The sequence below is a fragment of the Stigmatopora argus genome, unplaced genomic scaffold (assembly GCF_051989625.1).
Source record: "Stigmatopora argus isolate UIUO_Sarg unplaced genomic scaffold, RoL_Sarg_1.0 HiC_scaffold_25, whole genome shotgun sequence".
Lineage (NCBI taxonomy): Eukaryota > Metazoa > Chordata > Actinopteri > Syngnathiformes > Syngnathidae > Stigmatopora > Stigmatopora argus.
Window position 1 is genome coordinate 828,201 of NW_027520039.1, and position 20,189 is coordinate 848,389.

The following is a 20,189-nucleotide window of genomic DNA, read 5'->3' on the forward strand; positions in this document are numbered from 1 at the left end:
TGAATTGGACCATTTTACACTATGTCCATTGTAGATTTGTGTCTCCGACAGTTCGTTTGGTTGCAGGGGACATTTTCAGTTTTTATGGCCAAAATGTGCTTTTCAGAGGCTGAAAAGCATGTTTTGGCAGAGTATGATAATTTTCGTTAAAACTTAATTTCTATCACTTCGAATGATGCCAAATGAATAACTTACTTGAATTGGACCATTTTACACTATGTCCATTGTAGATTTGTGTCTCTGACAGTTCGTTTGGTTGCAGGGGACATATTCAGTTTTTATGGCCAAAATGTGCTTTTCAGGGGCTGAAAAGCATGTTTTGGCCGAGTTTGATAATTTTCATTAAAACTTGATTTCTGTCACTTCGATTGATGCCAAATGAATAACTTACTTGAATTGGACCATTTTACACTATGTCCATTGTAGATTTGTGTCTCCGACAGTTCGTTTGGTTGCAGGGGACATTTTCAGTTTTTATGGCCAAAATGTGCTTTTCAGAGGCTGAAAAGCATGTTTTGGCCGAGTATGATAATTTTCATTAAAACTTGATTTCTATCCATTCGAATGATGCCAAATGAATAACTTACTTGAATTGGACCATTTTACACTATGTCCATTGTAGATTTGTGTCTCTGACAGTTCATTTGGTTGCAGGGGACATATTCAGTTTTTATGGCCAAAATGTGCTTTTCAGGGGCTGAAAAGCACGTTTTGGCAGAATATGATAATTTTCATTAAAACTTGATTTCTATCCATTCAAATGATGCCAAATGAATAACTTACTTGAATTGGACCATTTTACACTATGTCCATTGTAGATTTGTGTGTCTGACAGTTCGTTTGGTTGCAGGGGACATATTCAGTTTTTATGGCCAAAATGTGCTTTTCAGGGGCTGAAAAGCATGTTTTGGCCGAGTATGATAATTTTCATTAAAACTTAATTTCTATCACTTCGAATGATGCCAAATGAATAACTTACTTGAATTGGACCATTTTACACTATGTCCATTGTAGATTTGTGTGTCTGACAGTTCGTTTGGTTGCAGGGGACATATTCAGTTTTTATGGCCGAAATGTGCTTTTCAGGGGCTGAAAAGCATGTTTTGGCCGAGTATGATGATTTTCATTAAAACTTAATTTCTATCACTTCGAATGATGCCAAATGAATAACTTACTTGAATTGGACCATTTTACACTAAGTCCATTGTAGATTTGTGTCTCTGACAGTTCGTTTGGTTGCAGGGGACATTTTCAGTTTTTATGGCCAAAATGTGCTTTTCAGAGGCTGAAAAGCATGTTTTGGCCGAGTATGATAATTTACATTAAAACTTAATTTCTATCACTTCGAATGATGCCAAATGAATAACTTACTTGAATTGGACCATTTTACACTATATCCATTGTAGATTTGTGTCTCTGACAGTTCGTTTGGTTGCAGGGGACATATTAAGTTTTTATGGCCAAAATGTGCTTTTAGGGGCTGAAAAGCATGTTTTGGCCGAGTATGATAATTTTCATTAAAACTTGATTTCTATCACTTCGAATGATGCCAAATGAATAACTTACTTGAATTGGACCATTTTACACTATGTCCATTGTAGATTTGTGTCTCCGACAGTTCGTTTGGTTGCAGGGGACATTTTCAGTTTTTATGGCCAAAATGTGCTTTTCAGAGGCTGAAAAGCATGTTTTGGCAGAGTATGATAATTTTCATTAAAACTTAATTTCTATCACTTCGAATGATGCCAAATGAATAACTTACTTGAATTGGACCATTTTACACTATGTCCATTGTAGATTTGTGTCTCTGACAGTTCGTTTGGTTGCAGGGGACATATTCAGTTTTTATGGCCAAAATGTGCTTTTCAGGGGCTGAAAAGCATGTTTTGGCCGAGTTTGATAATTTTCATTAAAACTTGATTTCTGTCACTTCGATTGATGCCAAATGAATAACTTACTTGAATTGGACCATTTTACACTATGTCCATTGTAGATTTGTTTCTCCGACAGTTCGTTTGGTTGCAGGGGACATTTTCAGTTTTTATGGCCAAAATGTGCTTTTCAGAGGCTGAAAAGCATGTTTTGGCAGAGTATGATAATTTTCATTAAAACTTAATTTCTATCACTTCGAATGATGCCAAATGAATAACTTACTTGAATTGGACCATTTTACACTATGTCCATTGTAGATTTGTGTCTCTGACAGTTCGTTTGGTTGCAGGGGACATATTCAGTTTTTATGGCCAAAATGTGCTTTTCAGAGGCTGAAAAGCATGTTTTGGCCGAGTTTGATAATTTTCATTAAAACTTGATTTCTGTCACTTCGATTGATGCCAAATGAATAACTTACTTGAATTGGACCATTTTACACTATGTCCATTGTAGATTTGTGTCTCCGACAGTTCGTTTGGTTGGAGGGGACATTTTCAGTTTTTATGGCCAAAATGTGCTTTTCAGAGGCTGAAAAGCATGTTTTGGCCGAGTATGATAATTTTCATTAAAACTTGATTTCTATCACTTCGAATGATGCCAAATGAATAACTTACTTGAATTGGACCATTTTACACTATGTCAATTGTAGATTTGTGTCTCCGACAGTTCGTTTGGTTGCAGCGGACATTTTCAGTTTTTATGGCCAAAATGTGCTTTTCAGGGGCTGAAAAGCATGTTTTGGCCGAGTATGATGATTTTCATTAAAACTTAATTTCTATCACTTCGAATGATGCCAAATGAATAACTTACTTGAATTGGACCATTTTACACTGTGTCCATTGTAGATTTGTGTCTCCGACAGTTCGTTTGGTTGCAGGGGACATTTTCAGTTTTTATGGCCAAAATGTGCTTTTCAGAGGCTGAAAAGCATGTTTTGGCCGAGTATGATAATTTTCATTAAAACTTGATTTCTATCACTTCGAATGATGCCAAATGAATAATTTGCTTGAATTGGACCATTTTACACTATGTCCATTGTAGATTTGTGTCTCTGACAGTACGTTTGGTTTCAGGGGACATTTTCAGTTTTTATGGCCAAAATGTGCTTTTCAGAGGCTGAAAAGCATGTTTTCGCCGAGTATGATAATTTTCATTAAAACTTGATTTCTATCACTTCGAATGATGCCAAATGAATAATTTGCTTGAATTGGACCATTTTACACTATGTCCATTGTAGATTTGTGTCTCTGACAGTTCGTTTGGTTGCAGGGGACATTTTCAGTTTTTATGGCCAAAATGTGCTTTTCAGAGGCTGAAAAGCATGTTTTGGCCGAGTATGATAATCTTCATTAAAACTTGATTTCTATCACTTCGAATGATGCCAAATGAATAATTTGCTTGAATTGGACCATTTTACACTATGTCCATTGTAGATTTGTGTCTCTGACAGTTCGTTTGGTTGCAGGGGACATATTCAGTTTTTATGGCCAAAATGTGCTTTTCAGGGGCTGAAAAGCATGTTTTCGCCGAGTATGATAATTTTCATTAAAACTTGATTTCTATCACTTCGAATGATGCCAAATGAATAATTTGCTTGAATTGGACCATTTTACACTGTCTATTGTAGATTTGTGTCTCTGACAGTTCGTTTGGTTGCAGGGGACATTTTCAGTTTTTATGGCCAAAATGTGCTTTTCAGAGGCTGAAAAGCATGTTTTGGCCGAGTATGATAATTTACATTAAAACTTAATTTCTATCACTTCGAATGATGCCAAATGAATAACTTACTTGAATTGGACCATTTTACACTATGTCCATTGTAGATTTGTGTCTCTGACAGTTCGTTTGGTTGCAGGGGACATATTCAGTTTTTAAGGCCAAAATGTGCTTTTCAGGGGCTGAAAAGCATGTTTTGGCCGAGTATGGTAATTTTCATTAAAACTTGATTTCTATCACTTCGAATGATGCCAAATGAATAACTTACTTGAATTGGACCATTTTACACTATGTCCATTGTAGATTTGTGTCTCCGACAGTTCGTTTGGTTGCAGGGGACATTTTCAGTTTTTATGGCCAAAATGTGCTTTTCAGAGGCTGAAAAGCATGTTTTGGCCGAGTATGATAATTTTCATTAAAACTTAATTTCTATCACTTCGAATGATGCCAAATGAATAACTTACTTGAATTGGACCATTTTACACTATGTCCATTGTAGATTTGTGTCTCTGACAGTTCGTTTGGTTGCAGGGGACATTTTCAGTTTTTATGGCCAAAATGTGCTTTTCAGAGGCTGAAAAGCATGTTTTGGCCGAGTATGATAATTTTCATTAAAACTTGATTTCTATCACTTCGAAAGATGCCAAATGAATAATTTGCTTGAATTGGACCATTTTACACTATGTCCATTGTAGATTTGTGTCTCTGACAGTTCGTTTGGTTTCAGGGGACATTTTCAGTTTTTATGGCCAAAATGTGCTTTTCAGAGGCTGAAAAGCATATTTTGGCCGAGTATGATAATTTTCATTAAAACTTGATTTCTATCACTTTGAATGATGCCAAATGAATAATTTGCTTGAATTGGACCATTTTACACTATGTCCATTGTAGATTTGTGTCTCTGACAGTTCGTTTGGTTGCAGGGGACATTTTCAGTTTTTATGGCCAAAATGTGCTTTTCAGAGGCTGAAAAGCATGTTTTGGCCGAGTATGATAATTTACATTAAAACTTAATTTCTATCACTTCGAATGATGCCAAATGAATAACTTACTTGAATTGGACCATTTTACACTATGTCCATTGTAGATTTGTGTCTCTGACAGTTCGTTTGGTTGCAGGGGACATATTAAGTTTTTATGGCCAAAATGTGCTTTTAGGGGCTGAAAAGCATGTTTTGGCCGAGTATGATAATTTTCATTAAAACTTGATTTCTATCACTTCGAATGATGCCAAATGAATAACTTACTTGAATTGGACCATTTTACACTATGTCCATTGTAGATTTGTGTCTCCGACAGTTCGTTTGGTTGCAGGGGACATTTTCAGTTTTTATGGCCAAAATGTGCTTTTCAGAGGCTGAAAAGCATGTTTTGGCCGAGTATGATAATTTTCATTAAAACTTGATTTCTATCACTTCGAATGATGCCAAATGAATAACTTACTTGAATTGGACCATTTTACACTATGTCAATTGTAGATTTGTGTCTCCGACAGTTCGTTTGGTTGCAGGGGACATTTTCAGTTTTTATGGCCAAAATGTGCTTTTCAGGGGCTGAAAAGCATGTTTTGGCCGAGTATGATGATTTTCATTAAAACTTAATTTCTATCACTTCGAATGATGCCAAATGAATAACTTACTTGAATTGGACCATTTTACACTGTGTCCATTGTAGATTTGTGTCTCCGACAGTTCGTTTGGTTGCAGGGGACATTTTCAGTTTTTATGGCCAAAATGTGCTTTTCAGAGGCTGAAAAGCATGTTTTGGCCGAGTATGATAATTTTCATTAAAACTTGATTTCTATCACTTCGAATGATGCCAAATGAATAATTTGCTTGAATTGGACCATTTTACACTATGTCCATTGTAGATTTGTGTCTCTGACAGTTCGTTTGGTTTCAGGGGACATTTTCAGTTTTTATGGCCAAAATGTGCTTTTCAGAGGCTGAAAAGCATGTTTTCGCCGAGTATGATAATTTTCATTAAAACTTGATTTCTATCACTTCGAATGATGCCAAATGAATAATTTGATTGAATTGGACCATTTTACACTATGTCCATTGTAGATTTGTGTCTCTGACAGTTCCTTTGGTTGCAGGGGACATTTTCAGTTTTTATGGCCAAAATGTGCTTTTCAGAGGCTGAAAAGCATGTTTTGGCCGAGTATGATAATTTTCATTAAAACTTGATTTCTATCACTTCGAATGATGCCAAATGAATAATTTGCTTGAATTGGACCATTTTACACTATGTCCATTGTAGATTTGTGTCTCTGACAGTTCGTTTGGTTGCAGGGGACATTTTCAGTTTTTATGGCCAAAATGTGCTTTTCAGAGGCTGAAAAGCATGTTTTGGCCGAGTATGATAATTTTCATTAAAACTTGATTTCTATCACTTCGAATGATGCCAAATGAATAACTTACTTGAATTGGACCATTTTACACTATGTCAATTGTAGATTTGTGTCTCCGACAGTTCGTTTGGTTGCAGGGGACATTTTCAGTTTTTATGGCCAAAATGTGCTTTTCAGAGGCTGAAAAGCATGTTTTGGCCGAGTATGATAATTTACATTAAAACTTAATTTCTATCACTTCGAATGATGCCAAATGAATAACTTACTTGAATTGGACCATTTTACACTATGTCCATTGTAGATTTGTGTCTCTGACAGTTCGTTTGGTTGCAGGGGACATATTAAGTTTTTATGGCCAAAATGTGCTTTTAGGGGCTGAAAAGCATGTTTTGGCCGAGTATGATAATTTTCATTAAAACTTGATTTCTATCACTTCGAATGATGCCAAATGAATAACTTACTTGAATTGGACCATTTTACACTATGTCCATTGTAGATTTGTGTCTCCGACAGTTCGTTTGGTTGCAGGGGACATTTTCAGTTTTTATGGCCAAAATGTGCTTTTCAGAGGCTGAAAAGCATGTTTTGGCAGAGTATGATAATTTTCATTAAAACTTAATTTCTATCACTTCGAATGATGCCAAATGAATAACTTACTTGAATTGGACCATTTTACACTATGTCCATTGTAGATTTGTGTCTCTGACAGTTCGTTTGGTTGCAGGGGACATATTCAGTTTTTATGGCCAAAATGTGCTTTTCAGGGGCTGAAAAGCATGTTTTGGCCGAGTTTGATAATTTTCATTAAAACTTGATTTCTGTCACTTCGATTGATGCCAAATGAATAACTTACTTGAATTGGACCATTTTACACTATGTCCATTGTAGATTTGTGTCTCCGACAGTTCGTTTGGTTGCAGGGGACATTTTCAGTTTTTATGGCCAAAATGTGCTTTTCAGAGGCAGAAAAGCATGTTTTGGCCGAGTATGATAATTTTCATTAAAACTTGATTTCTATCACTTCGAATGATGCCAAATGAATAACTTACTTGAATTGGACCATTTTACACTATGTCAATTGTAGATTTGTGTCTCCGACAGTTCGTTTGGTTGCAGGGGACATTTTCAGTTTTTATGGCCAAAATGTGCTTTTCAGGGGCTGAAAAGCATGTTTTGGCCGAGTATGATGATTTTCATTAAAACTTAATTTCTATCACTTCGAATGATGCCAAATGAATAACTTACTTGAATTGGACCATTTTACACTGTGTCCATTGTAGATTTGTGTCTCCGACAGTTCGTTTGGTTGCAGGGGACATTTTCAGTTTTTATGGCCAAAATGTGCTTTTCAGAGGCTGAAAAGCATGTTTTGGCCGAGTATGATAATTTTCATTAAAACTTGATTTCTATCACTTCGAATGATGCCAAATGAATAATTTGCTTGAATTGGACCATTTTACACTATGTCCATTGTAGATTTGTGTCTCTGACAGTTCGTTTGGTTTCAGGGGACATTTTCAGTTTTTATGGCCAAAATGTGCTTTTCAGAGGCTGAAAAGCATGTTTTCGCCGAGTATGATAATTTTCATTAAAACTTGATTTCTATCACTTCGAATGATGCCAAATGAATAATTTGCTTGAATTGGACCATTTTACACTATGTCCATTGTAGATTTGTGTCTCTGACAGTTCGTTTGGTTGCAGGGGACATTTTCAGTTTTTATGGCCAAAATGTGCTTTTCAGAGGCTGAAAAGCATGTTTTGGCCGAGTATGATAATTTTCATTAAAACTTGATTTCTATCACTTCGAATGATGCCAAATGAATAATTTGCTTGAATTGGACCATTTTACACTATGTCCATTGTAGATTTGTGTCTCTGACAGTTCGTTTGGTTGCAGGGGACATTTTCAGTTTTTATGGCCAAAATGTGCTTTTCAGAGGCTGAAAAGCATGTTTTGGCCGAGTATGATAATTTTCATTAAAACTTGATTTCTATCACTTCGAATGATGCCAAATGAATAACTTACTTGAATTGGACCATTTTACACTCTGTCAATTGTAGATTTGTGTCTCCGACAGTTCGTTTGGTTGCAGGGGACATTTTCAGTTTTTATGGCCAAAATGTGCTTTTCAGGGGCTGAAAAGCATGTTTTGGCCGAGTATGATGATTTTCATTAAAACTTAATTTCTGTCACTTCGATTGATGCCAAATGAATAACTTACTTGAATTGGACCATTTTACACTGTGTCCATTGTAGATTTGTGTCTCCGACAGTTCGTTTGGTTGCAGGGGACATTTTCAGTTTTTATGGCCAAAATGTGCTTTTCAGAGGCTGAAAAGCATGTTTTGGCCGAGTATGATAATTTTCATTAAAACTTGATTTCTATCACTTCGAATGATGCCAAATGAATAATTTGCTTGAATTGGACCATTTTACACTATGTCCATTGTAGATTTGTGTCTCTGACAGTTCGTTTGGTTGCAGGGGACATTTTCAGTTTTTATGGCCAAAATGTGCTTTTCAGAGGCTGAAAAGCATGTTTTGGCCGAGTATGATAATTTTCATTAAAACTTGATTTATATCACTTCGAATGATGCCAAATGAATAATTTGCTTGAATTGGACCATTTTACACTATGTCCATTGTAGATTTGTGTCTCTGACAGTTCATTTGGTTGCAGGGGACATTTTCAGTTCTTATGGCCAAAATGTGCTTTTCAGAGGCTGAAAAGCATGTTTTGGCCGAGTATGATAATTTACATTAAAACTTAATTTCTATCACTTCGAATGATGCCAAATGAATAACTTACTTGAATTGGACCATTTTACACTATGTCCATTGTAGATTTGTGTCTCTGACAGTTCGTTTGGTTGCAGGGGACATATTAAGTTTTTATGGCCAAAATGTGCTTTTAGGGGCTGAAAAGCATGTTTTGGCCGAGTATGATAATTTTCATTAAAACTTGATTTCTATCACTTCGAATGATGCCAAATGAATAACTTACTTGAATTGGACCATTTTACACTATGTCCATTGTAGATTTGTGTCTCCGACAGTTCGTTTGGTTGCAGGGGACATTTTCAGTTTTTATGGCCAAAATGTGCTTTTCAGAGGCTGAAAAGCATGTTTTGGCAGAGTATGATAATTTTCATTAAAACTTAATTTCTATCACTTCGAATGATGCCAAATGAATAACTTACTTGAATTGGACCATTTTACACTATGTCCATTGTAGATTTGTGTCTCTGACAGTTCGTTTGGTTGCAGGGGACATATTCAGTTTTTATGGCCAAAATGTGCTTTTCAGGGGCTGAAAAGCATGTTTTGGCCGAGTTTGATAATTTTCATTAAAACTTGATTTCTGTCACTTCGATTGATGCCAAATGAATAACTTACTTGAATTGGACCATTTTACACTATGTCCATTGTAGATTTGTGTCTCCGACAGTTCGTTTGGTTGGAGGGGACATTTTCAGTTTTTATGGCCAAAATGTGCTTTTCAGAGGCTGAAAAGCATGTTTTGGCCGAGTATGATAATTTTCATTAAAACTTGATTTCTATCACTTCGAATGATGCCAAATGAATAACTTACTTGAATTGGACCATTTTACACTATGTCCATTGTAGATTTGTGTCTCTGACAGTTTGTTTGGTTGCAGGGGACATTTTCAGTTTTTATGGCCAAAATGTGCTTTTCAGAGGCTGAAAAGCATGTTTTGGCAGAGTATGATAATTTTCATTAAAACTTAATTTCTATCACTTCGAATGATGCCAAATGAATAACTTACTTGAATTGGACCATTTTACACTATGTCCATTGTAGATTTGTGTCTCTGACAGTTCGTTTGGTTGCAGGGGACATATTCAGTTTTTATGGCCAAAATGTGCTTTTCAGGGGCTGAAAAGCATGTTTTGGCCGAGTTTGATAATTTTCATTAAAACTTGATTTCTGTCACTTCGATTGATGCCAAATGAATAACTTACTTGAATTGGACCATTTTACACTATGTCCATTGTAGATTTGTGTCTCCGACAGTTCGTTTGGTTGCAGGGGACATTTTCAGTTTTTATGGCCAAAATGTGCTTTTCAGAGGCAGAAAAGCATGTTTTGGCCGAGTATGATAATTTTCATTAAAACTTGATTTCTATCACTTCGAATGATGCCAAATGAATAACTTACTTGAATTGGACCATTTTACACTATGTCAATTGTAGATTTGTGTCTCCGACAGTTCGTTTGGTTGCAGGGGACATTTTCAGTTTTTATGGCCAAAATGTGCTTTTCAGGGGCTGAAAAGCATGTTTTGGCCGAGTATGATGATTTTCATTAAAACTTAATTTCTATCACTTCGAATGATGCCAAATGAATAACTTACTTGAATTGGACCATTTTACACTGTGTCCATTGTAGATTTGTGTCTCCGACAGTTCGTTTGGTTGCAGGGGACATTTTCAGTTTTTATGGCCAAAATGTGCTTTTCAGAGGCTGAAAAGCATGTTTTCGCCGAGTATGATAATTTTCATTAAAACTTGATTTCTATCACTTCGAATGATGCCAAATGAATAATTTGCTTGAATTGGACCATTTTACACTATGTCCATTGTAGATTTGTGTCTCTGACAGTTCGTTTGGTTGCAGGGGACATTTTCAGTTTTTATGGCCAAAATGTGCTTTTCAGAGGCTGAAAAGCATGTTTTGGCCGAGTATGATAATTTTCATTAAAACTTAATTTCTATCACTTCGAATGATGCCAAATGAATAACTTACTTGAATTGGACCATTTTACACTATGTCCATTGTAGATTTGTGTCTCTGACAGTTCGTTTGGTTGCAGGGGACATATTCAGTTTTTTATGGCCAAAATGTGCTTTTCAGAGGCTGAAAAGCATGTTTTGGCCGAGTATGATAATTTACATTAAAACTTAATTTCTATCACTTCGAATGATGCCAAATGAATAACTTACTTGAATTGGACCATTTTACACTATGTCCATTGTAGATTTGTGTCTCTGACAGTTCGTTTGGTTGCAGGGGACATATTAAGTTTTTATGGCCAAAATGTGCTTTTAGGGGCTGAAAAGCATGTTTTGGCCGAGTATGATAATTTTCATTAAAACTTGATTTCTATCACTTCGAATGATGCCAAATGAATAACTTACTTGAATTGGACCATTTTACACTATGTCCATTGTAGATTTGTGTCTCCGACAGTTCGTTTGGTTGCAGGGGACATTTTCAGTTTTTATGGCCAAAATGTGCTTTTCAGGGGCTGAAAAGCATGTTTTGGCCGAGTTTGATAATTTTCATTAAAACTTGATTTCTGTCACTTCGATTGATGCCAAATGAATAACTTACTTGAATTGGACCATTTTACACTATGTCCATTGTAGATTTGTGTCTCCGACAGTTCGTTTGGTTGCAGGGGACATTTTCAGTTTTTATGGCCAAAATGTGCTTTTCAGAGGCAGAAAAGCATGTTTTGGCCGAGTATGATAATTTTCATTAAAACTTGATTTCTATCACTTCGAATGATGCCAAATGAATAACTTACTTGAATTGGACCATTTTACACTATGTCAATTGTAGATTTGTGTCTCCGACAGTTCGTTTGGTTGCAGGGGACATTTTCAGTTTTTGTGGCCAAAATGTGCTTTTCAGGGGCTGAAAAGCATGTTTTGGCCGAGTATGATGATTTTCATTAAAACTTAATTTCTATCACTTCGAATGATGCCAAATGAATAACTTACTTGAATTGGACCATTTTACACTGTGTCCATTGTAGATTTGTGTCTCCGACAGTTCGTTTGGTTGCAGGGGACATTTTCAGTTTTTATGGCCAAAATGTGCTTTTCAGAGGCTGAAAAGCATGTTTTGGCCGAGTATGATAATTTTCATTAAAACTTGATTTCTATCACTTCGAATGATGCCAAATGAATAATTTGCTTGAATTGGACCATTTTACACTATGTCCATTGTAGATTTGTGTCTCTGACAGTTCGTTTGGTTTCAGGGGACATTTTCAGTTTTTATGGCCAAAATGTGCTTTTCAGAGGCTGAAAAGCATGTTTTCGCCGAGTATGATAATTTTCATTAAAACTTGATTTCTATCACTTCGAATGATGCCAAATGAATAATTTGCTTGAATTGGACCATTTTACACTATGTCCATTGTAGATTTGTGTCTCTGACAGTTCGTTTGGTTGCAGGGGACATTTTCAGTTTTTATGGCCAAAATGTGCTTTTCAGAGGCTGAAAAGCATGTTTTGGCCGAGTATGATAATTTTCATTAAAACTTGATTTCTATCACTTCGAATGATGCCAAATGAATAATTTGCTTGAATTGGACCATTTTACACTATGTCCATTGTAGATTTGTGTCTCTGACAGTTCGTTTGGTTGCAGGGGACATTTTCAGTTTTTATGGCCAAAATGTGCTTTTCAGAGGCTGAAAAGCATGTTTTGGCCGAGTATGATAATTTTCATTAAAACTTGATTTCTATCACTTCGAATGATGCCAAATGAATAACTTACTTGAATTGGACCATTTTACACTCTGTCAATTGTAGATTTGTGTCTCCGACAGTTCGTTTGGTTGCAGGGGACATTTTCAGTTTTTATGGCCAAAATGTGCTTTTCAGGGGCTGAAAAGCATGTTTTGGCCGAGTATGATGATTTTCATTAAAACTTAATTTCTGTCACTTCGATTGATGCCAAATGAATAACTTACTTGAATTGGACCATTTTACACTGTGTCCATTGTAGATTTGTGTCTCCGACAGTTCGTTTGGTTGCAGGGGACATTTTCAGTTTTTATGGCCAAAATGTGCTTTTCAGAGGCTGAAAAGCATGTTTTGGCCGAGTATGATAATTTTCATTAAAACTTGATTTCTATCACTTCGAATGATGCCAAATGAATAATTTGCTTGAATTGGACCATTTTACACTATGTCCATTGTAGATTTGTGTCTCTGACAGTTCGTTTGGTTGCAGGGGACATTTTCAGTTTTTATGGCCAAAATGTGCTTTTCAGAGGCTGAAAAGCATGTTTTGGCCGAGTATGATAATTTACATTAAAACTTAATTTCTATCACTTCGAATGATGCCAAATGAATAACTTACTTGAATTGGACCATTTTACACTATGTCCATTGTAGATTTGTGTCTCTGACAGTTCGTTTGGTTGCAGGGGACATATTAAGTTTTTATGGCCAAAATGTGCTTTTAGGGGCTGAAAAGCATGTTTTGGCCGAGTATGATAATTTTCATTAAAACTTGATTTCTATCACTTCGAATGATGCCAAATGAATAACTTACTTGAATTGGACCATTTTACACTATGTCCATTGTAGATTTGTGTCTCCGACAGTTCGTTTGGTTGCAGGGGACATTTTCAGTTTTTATGGCCAAAATGTGCTTTTCAGAGGCTGAAAAGCATGTTTTGGCAGAGTATGATAATTTTCATTAAAACTTAATTTCTATCACTTCGAATGATGCCAAATGAATAACTTACTTGAATTGGACCATTTTACACTATGTCCATTGTAGATTTGTGTCTCTGACAGTTCGTTTGGTTGCAGGGGACATATTCAGTTTTTATGGCCAAAATGTGCTTTTCAGGGGCTGAAAAGCATGTTTTGGCCGAGTTTGATAATTTTCATTAAAACTTGATTTCTGTCACTTCGATTGATGCCAAATGAATAAATTACTTGAATTGGACCATTTTACACTATGTCCATTGTAGATTTGTGTCTCCGACAGTTCGTTTGGTTGGAGGGGACATTTTCAGTTTTTATGGCCAAAATGTGCTTTTCAGAGGCTGAAAAGCATGTTTTGGCCGAGTATGATAATTTTCATTAAAACTTGATTTCTATCACTTCGAATGATGCCAAATGAATAACTTACTTGAATTGGACCATTTTACACTATGTCAATTGTAGATTTGTGTCTCCGACAGTTTGTTTGGTTGCAGGGGACATTTTCAGTTTTTATGGCCAAAATGTGCTTTTCAGGGGCTGAAAAGCATGTTTTGGCCGAGTATGATGATTTTCATTAAAACTTAATTTCTATCACTTCGAATGATGCCAAATGAATAACTTACTTGAATTGGACCATTTTACACTGTGTCCATTGTAGATTTGTGTCTCCGACAGTTCGTTTGGTTGCAGGGGACATTTTCAGTTTTTATGGCCAAAATGTGCTTTTCAGAGGCTGAAAAGCATGTTTTGGCCGAGTATGATAATTTTCATTAAAACTTGATTTCTATCACTTCGAATGATGCCAAATGAATAATTTGCTTGAATTGGACCATTTTACACTATGTCCATTGTAGATTTGTGTCTCTGACAGTTCGTTTGGTTTCAGGGGACATTTTCAGTTTTTATGGCCAAAATGTGCTTTTCAGAGGCTGAAAAGCATGTTTTCGCCGAGTATGATAATTTTCATTAAAACTTGATTTCTATCACTTCGAATGATGCCAAATGAATAATTTGATTGAATTGGACCATTTTACACTATGTCCATTGTAGATTTGTGTCTCTGACAGTTCCTTTGGTTGCAGGGGACATTTTCAGTTTTTATGGCCAAAATGTGCTTTTCAGAGGCTGAAAAGCATGTTTTGGCCGAGTATGATAATTTTCATTAAAACTTGATTTCTATCACTTCGAATGATGCCAAATGAATAATTTGCTTGAATTGGACCATTTTACACTATGTCCATTGTAGATTTGTGTCTCTGACAGTTCGTTTGGTTGCAGGGGACATTTTCAGTTTTTATGGCCAAAATGTGCTTTTCAGAGGCTGAAAAGCATGTTTTGGCCGAGTATGATAATTTTCATTAAAACTTGATTTCTATCACTTCGAATGATGCCAAATGAATAACTTACTTGAATTGGACCATTTTACACTATGTCAATTGTAGATTTGTGTCTCCGACAGTTCGTTTGGTTGCAGGGGACATTTTCAGTTTTTATGGCCAAAATGTGCTTTTCAGAGGCTGAAAAGCATGTTTTGGCCGAGTATGATAATTTACATTAAAACTTAATTTCTATCACTTCGAATGATGCCAAATGAATAACTTACTTGAATTGGACCATTTTACACTATGTCCATTGTAGATTTGTGTCTCTGACAGTTCGTTTGGTTGCAGGGGACATATTAAGTTTTTATGGCCAAAATGTGCTTTTAGGGGCTGAAAAGCATGTTTTGGCCGAGTATGATAATTTTCATTAAAACTTGATTTCTATCACTTCGAATGATGCCAAATGAATAACTTACTTGAATTGGACCATTTTACACTATGTCCATTGTAGATTTGTGTCTCCGACAGTTCGTTTGGTTGCAGGGGACATTTTCAGTTTTTATGGCCAAAATGTGCTTTTCAGAGGCTGAAAAGCATGTTTTGGCAGAGTATGATAATTTTCATTAAAACTTAATTTCTATCACTTCGAATGATGCCAAATGAATAACTTACTTGAATTGGACCATTTTACACTATGTCCATTGTAGATTTGTGTCTCTGACAGTTCGTTTGGTTGCAGGGGACATATTCAGTTTTTATGGCCAAAATGTGCTTTTCAGGGGCTGAAAAGCATGTTTTGGCCGAGTTTGATAATTTTCATTAAAACTTGATTTCTGTCACTTCGATTGATGCCAAATGAATAACTTACTTGAATTGGACCATTTTACACTATGTCCATTGTAGATTTGTGTCTCCGACAGTTCGTTTGGTTGCAGGGGACATTTTCAGTTTTTATGGCCAAAATGTGCTTTTCAGAGGCAGAAAAGCATGTTTTGGCCGAGTATGATAATTTTCATTAAAACTTGATTTCTATCACTTCGAATGATGCCAAATGAATAACTTACTTGAATTGGACCATTTTACACTATGTCAATTGTAGATTTGTGTCTCCGACAGTTCGTTTGGTTGCAGGGGACATTTTCAGTTTTTATGGCCAAAATGTGCTTTTCAGGGGCTGAAAAGCATGTTTTGGCCGAGTATGATGATTTTCATTAAAACTTAATTTCTATCACTTCGAATGATGCCAAATGAATAACTTACTTGAATTGGACCATTTTACACTGTGTCCATTGTAGATTTGTGTCTCCGACAGTTCGTTTGGTTGCAGGGGACATTTTCAGTTTTTATGGCCAAAATGTGCTTTTCAGAGGCTGAAAAGCATGTTTTGGCCGAGTATGATAATTTTCATTAAAACTTGATTTCTATCACTTCGAATGATGCCAAATGAATAATTTGCTTGAATTGGACCATTTTACACTATGTCCATTGTAGATTTGTGTCTCTGACAGTTCGTTTGGTTTCAGGGGACATTTTCAGTTTTTATGGCCAAAATGTGCTTTTCAGAGGCTGAAAAGCATGTTTTCGCCGAGTATGATAATTTTCATTAAAACTTGATTTCTATCACTTCGAATGATGCCAAATGAATAATTTGCTTGAATTGGACCATTTTACACTATGTCCATTGTAGATTTGTGTCTCTGACAGTTCGTTTGGTTGCAGGGGACATTTTCAGTTTTTATGGCCAAAATGTGCTTTTCAGAGGCTGAAAAGCATGTTTTGGCCGAGTATGATAATTTTCATTAAAACTTGATTTCTATCACTTCGAATGATGCCAAATGAATAATTTGCTTGAATTGGACCATTTTACACTATGTCCATTGTAGATTTGTGTCTCTGACAGTTCGTTTGGTTGCAGGGGACATTTTCAGTTTTTATGGCCAAAATGTGCTTTTCAGAGGCTGAAAAGCATGTTTTGGCCGAGTATGATAATTTTCATTAAAACTTGATTTCTATCACTTCGAATGATGCCAAATGAATAACTTACTTGAATTGGACCATTTTACACTCTGTCAATTGTAGATTTGTGTCTCCGACAGTTCGTTTGGTTGCAGGGGACATTTTCAGTTTTTATGGCCAAAATGTGCTTTTCAGGGGCTGAAAAGCATGTTTTGGCCGAGTATGATGATTTTCATTAAAACTTAATTTCTGTCACTTCGATTGATGCCAAATGAATAACTTACTTGAATTGGACCATTTTACACTGTGTCCATTGTAGATTTGTGTCTCCGACAGTTCGTTTGGTTGCAGGGGACATTTTCAGTTTTTATGGCCAAAATGTGCTTTTCAGAGGCTGAAAAGCATGTTTTGGCCGAGTATGATAATTTTCATTAAAACTTGATTTCTATCACTTCGAATGATGCCAAATGAATAATTTGCTTGAATTGGACCATTTTACACTATGTCCATTGTAGATTTGTGTCTCTGACAGTTCGTTTGGTTGCAGGGGACATTTTCAGTTTTTATGGCCAAAATGTGCTTTTCAGAGGCTGAAAAGCATGTTTTGGCCGAGTATGATAATTTTCATTAAAACTTGATTTATATCACTTCGAATGATGCCAAATGAATAATTTGCTTGAATTGGACCATTTTACACTATGTCCATTGTAGATTTGTGTCTCTGACAGTTCGTTTGGTTGCAGGGGACATTTTCAGTTCTTATGGCCAAAATGTGCTTTTCAGAGGCTGAAAAGCATGTTTTGGCCGAGTATGATAATTTACATTAAAACTTAATTTCTATCACTTCGAATGATGCCAAATGAATAACTTACTTGAATTGGACCATTTTACACTATGTCCATTGTAGATTTGTGTCTCTGACAGTTCGTTTGGTTGCAGGGGACATATTAAGTTTTTATGGCCAAAATGTGCTTTTAGGGGCTGAAAAGCATGTTTTGGCCGAGTATGATAATTTTCATTAAAACTTGATTTCTATCACTTCGAATGATGCCAAATGAATAACTTACTTGAATTGGACCATTTTACACTATGTCCATTGTAGATTTGTGTCTCCGACAGTTCGTTTGGTTGCAGGGGACATTTTCAGTTTTTATGGCCAAAATGTGCTTTTCAGAGGCTGAAAAGCATGTTTTGGCAGAGTATGATAATTTTCATTAAAACTTAATTTCTATCACTTCGAATGATGCCAAATGAATAACTTACTTGAATTGGACCATTTTACACTATGTCCATTGTAGATTTGTGTCTCTGACAGTTCGTTTGGTTGCAGGGGACATATTCAGTTTTTATGGCCAAAATGTGCTTTTCAGGGGCTGAAAAGCATGTTTTGGCCGAGTTTGATAATTTTCATTAAAACTTGATTTCTGTCACTTCGATTGATGCCAAATGAATAACTTACTTGAATTGGACCATTTTACACTATGTCCATTGTAGATTTGTGTCTCCGACAGTTCGTTTGGTTGGAGGGGACATTTTCAGTTTTTATGGCCAAAATGTGCTTTTCAGAGGCTGAAAAGCATGTTTTGGCCGAGTATGATAATTTTCATTAAAACTTGATTTCTATCACTTCGAATGATGCCAAATGAATAACTTACTTGAATTGGACCATTTTACACTATGTCCATTGTAGATTTGTGTCTCTGACAGTTTGTTTGGTTGCAGGGGACATTTTCAGTTTTTATGGCCAAAATGTGCTTTTCAGAGGCTGAAAAGCATGTTTTGGCAGAGTATGATAATTTTCATTAAAACTTAATTTCTATCACTTCGAATGATGCCAAATGAATAACTTACTTGAATTGGACCATTTTACACTATGTCCATTGTAGATTTGTGTCTCTGACAGTTCGTTTGGTTGCAGGGGACATATTCAGTTTTTATGGCCAAAATGTGCTTTTCAGGGGCTGAAAAGCATGTTTTGGCCGAGTTTGATAATTTTCATTAAAACTTGATTTCTGTCACTTCGATTGATGCCAAATGAATAACTTACTTGAATTGGACCATTTTACACTATGTCCATTGTAGATTTGTGTCTCCGACAGTTCGTTTGGTTGCAGGGGACATTTTCAGTTTTTATGGCCAAAATGTGCTTTTCAGAGGCAGAAAAGCATGTTTTGGCCGAGTATGATAATTTTCATTAAAACTTGATTTCTATCACTTCGAATGATGCCAAATGAATAACTTACTTGAATTGGACCATTTTACACTATGTCAATTGTAGATTTGTGTCTCCGACAGTTCGTTTGGTTGCAGGGGACATTTTCAGTTTTTATGGCCAAAATGTGCTTTTCAGGGGCTGAAAAGCATGTTTTGGCCGAGTATGATGATTTTCATTAAAACTTAATTTCTATCACTTCGAATGATGCCAAATGAATAACTTACTTGAATTGGACCATTTTACACTGTGTCCATTGTAGATTTGTGTCTCCGACAGTTCGTTTGGTTGCAGGGGACATTTTCAGTTTTTATGGCCAAAATGTGCTTTTCAGAGGCTGAAAAGCATGTTTTCGCCGAGTATGATAATTTTCATTAAAACTTGATTTCTATCACTTCGAATGATGCCAAATGAATAATTTGCTTGAATTGGACCATTTTACACTATGTCCATTGTAGATTTGTGTCTCTGACAGTTCGTTTGGTTGCAGGGGACATTTTCAGTTTTTATGGCCAAAATGTGCTTTTCAGAGGCTGAAAAGCATGTTTTGGCCGAGTATGATAATTTTCATTAAAACTTAATTTCTATCACTTCGAATGATGCCAAATGAATAACTTACTTGAATTGGACCATTTTACACTATGTCCATTGTAGATTTGTGTCTCTGACAGTTCGTTTGGTTGCAGGGGACATATTCAGTTTTTATGGCCAAAATGTGCTTTTCAGAGGCTGAAAAGCATGTTTTGGCCGAGTATGATAATTTACATTAAAACTTAATTTCTATCACTTCGAATGATGCCAAATGAATAACTTACTTGAATTGGACCATTTTACACTATGTCCATTGTAGATTTGTGTCTCTGACAGTTCGTTTGGTTGCAGGGGACATATTAAGTTTTTATGGCCAAAATGTGCTTTTAGGGGCTGAAAAGCATGTTTTGGCCGAGTATGATAATTTTCATTAAAACTTGATTTCTGTCACTTCGATTGATGCCAAATGAATAACTTACTTGAATTGGACCATTTTACACTGTGTCCATTGTAGATTTGTGTCTCCGACAGTTCGTTTGGTTGCAGGGGACATTTTCAGTTTTTATGGCCAAAATGTGCTTTTCAGAGGCTGAAAAGCATGTTTTGGCCGAGTATGATAATTTTCATTAAAACTTGATTTCTATCACTTCGAATGATGCCAAATGAATAATTTGCTTGAATTGGACC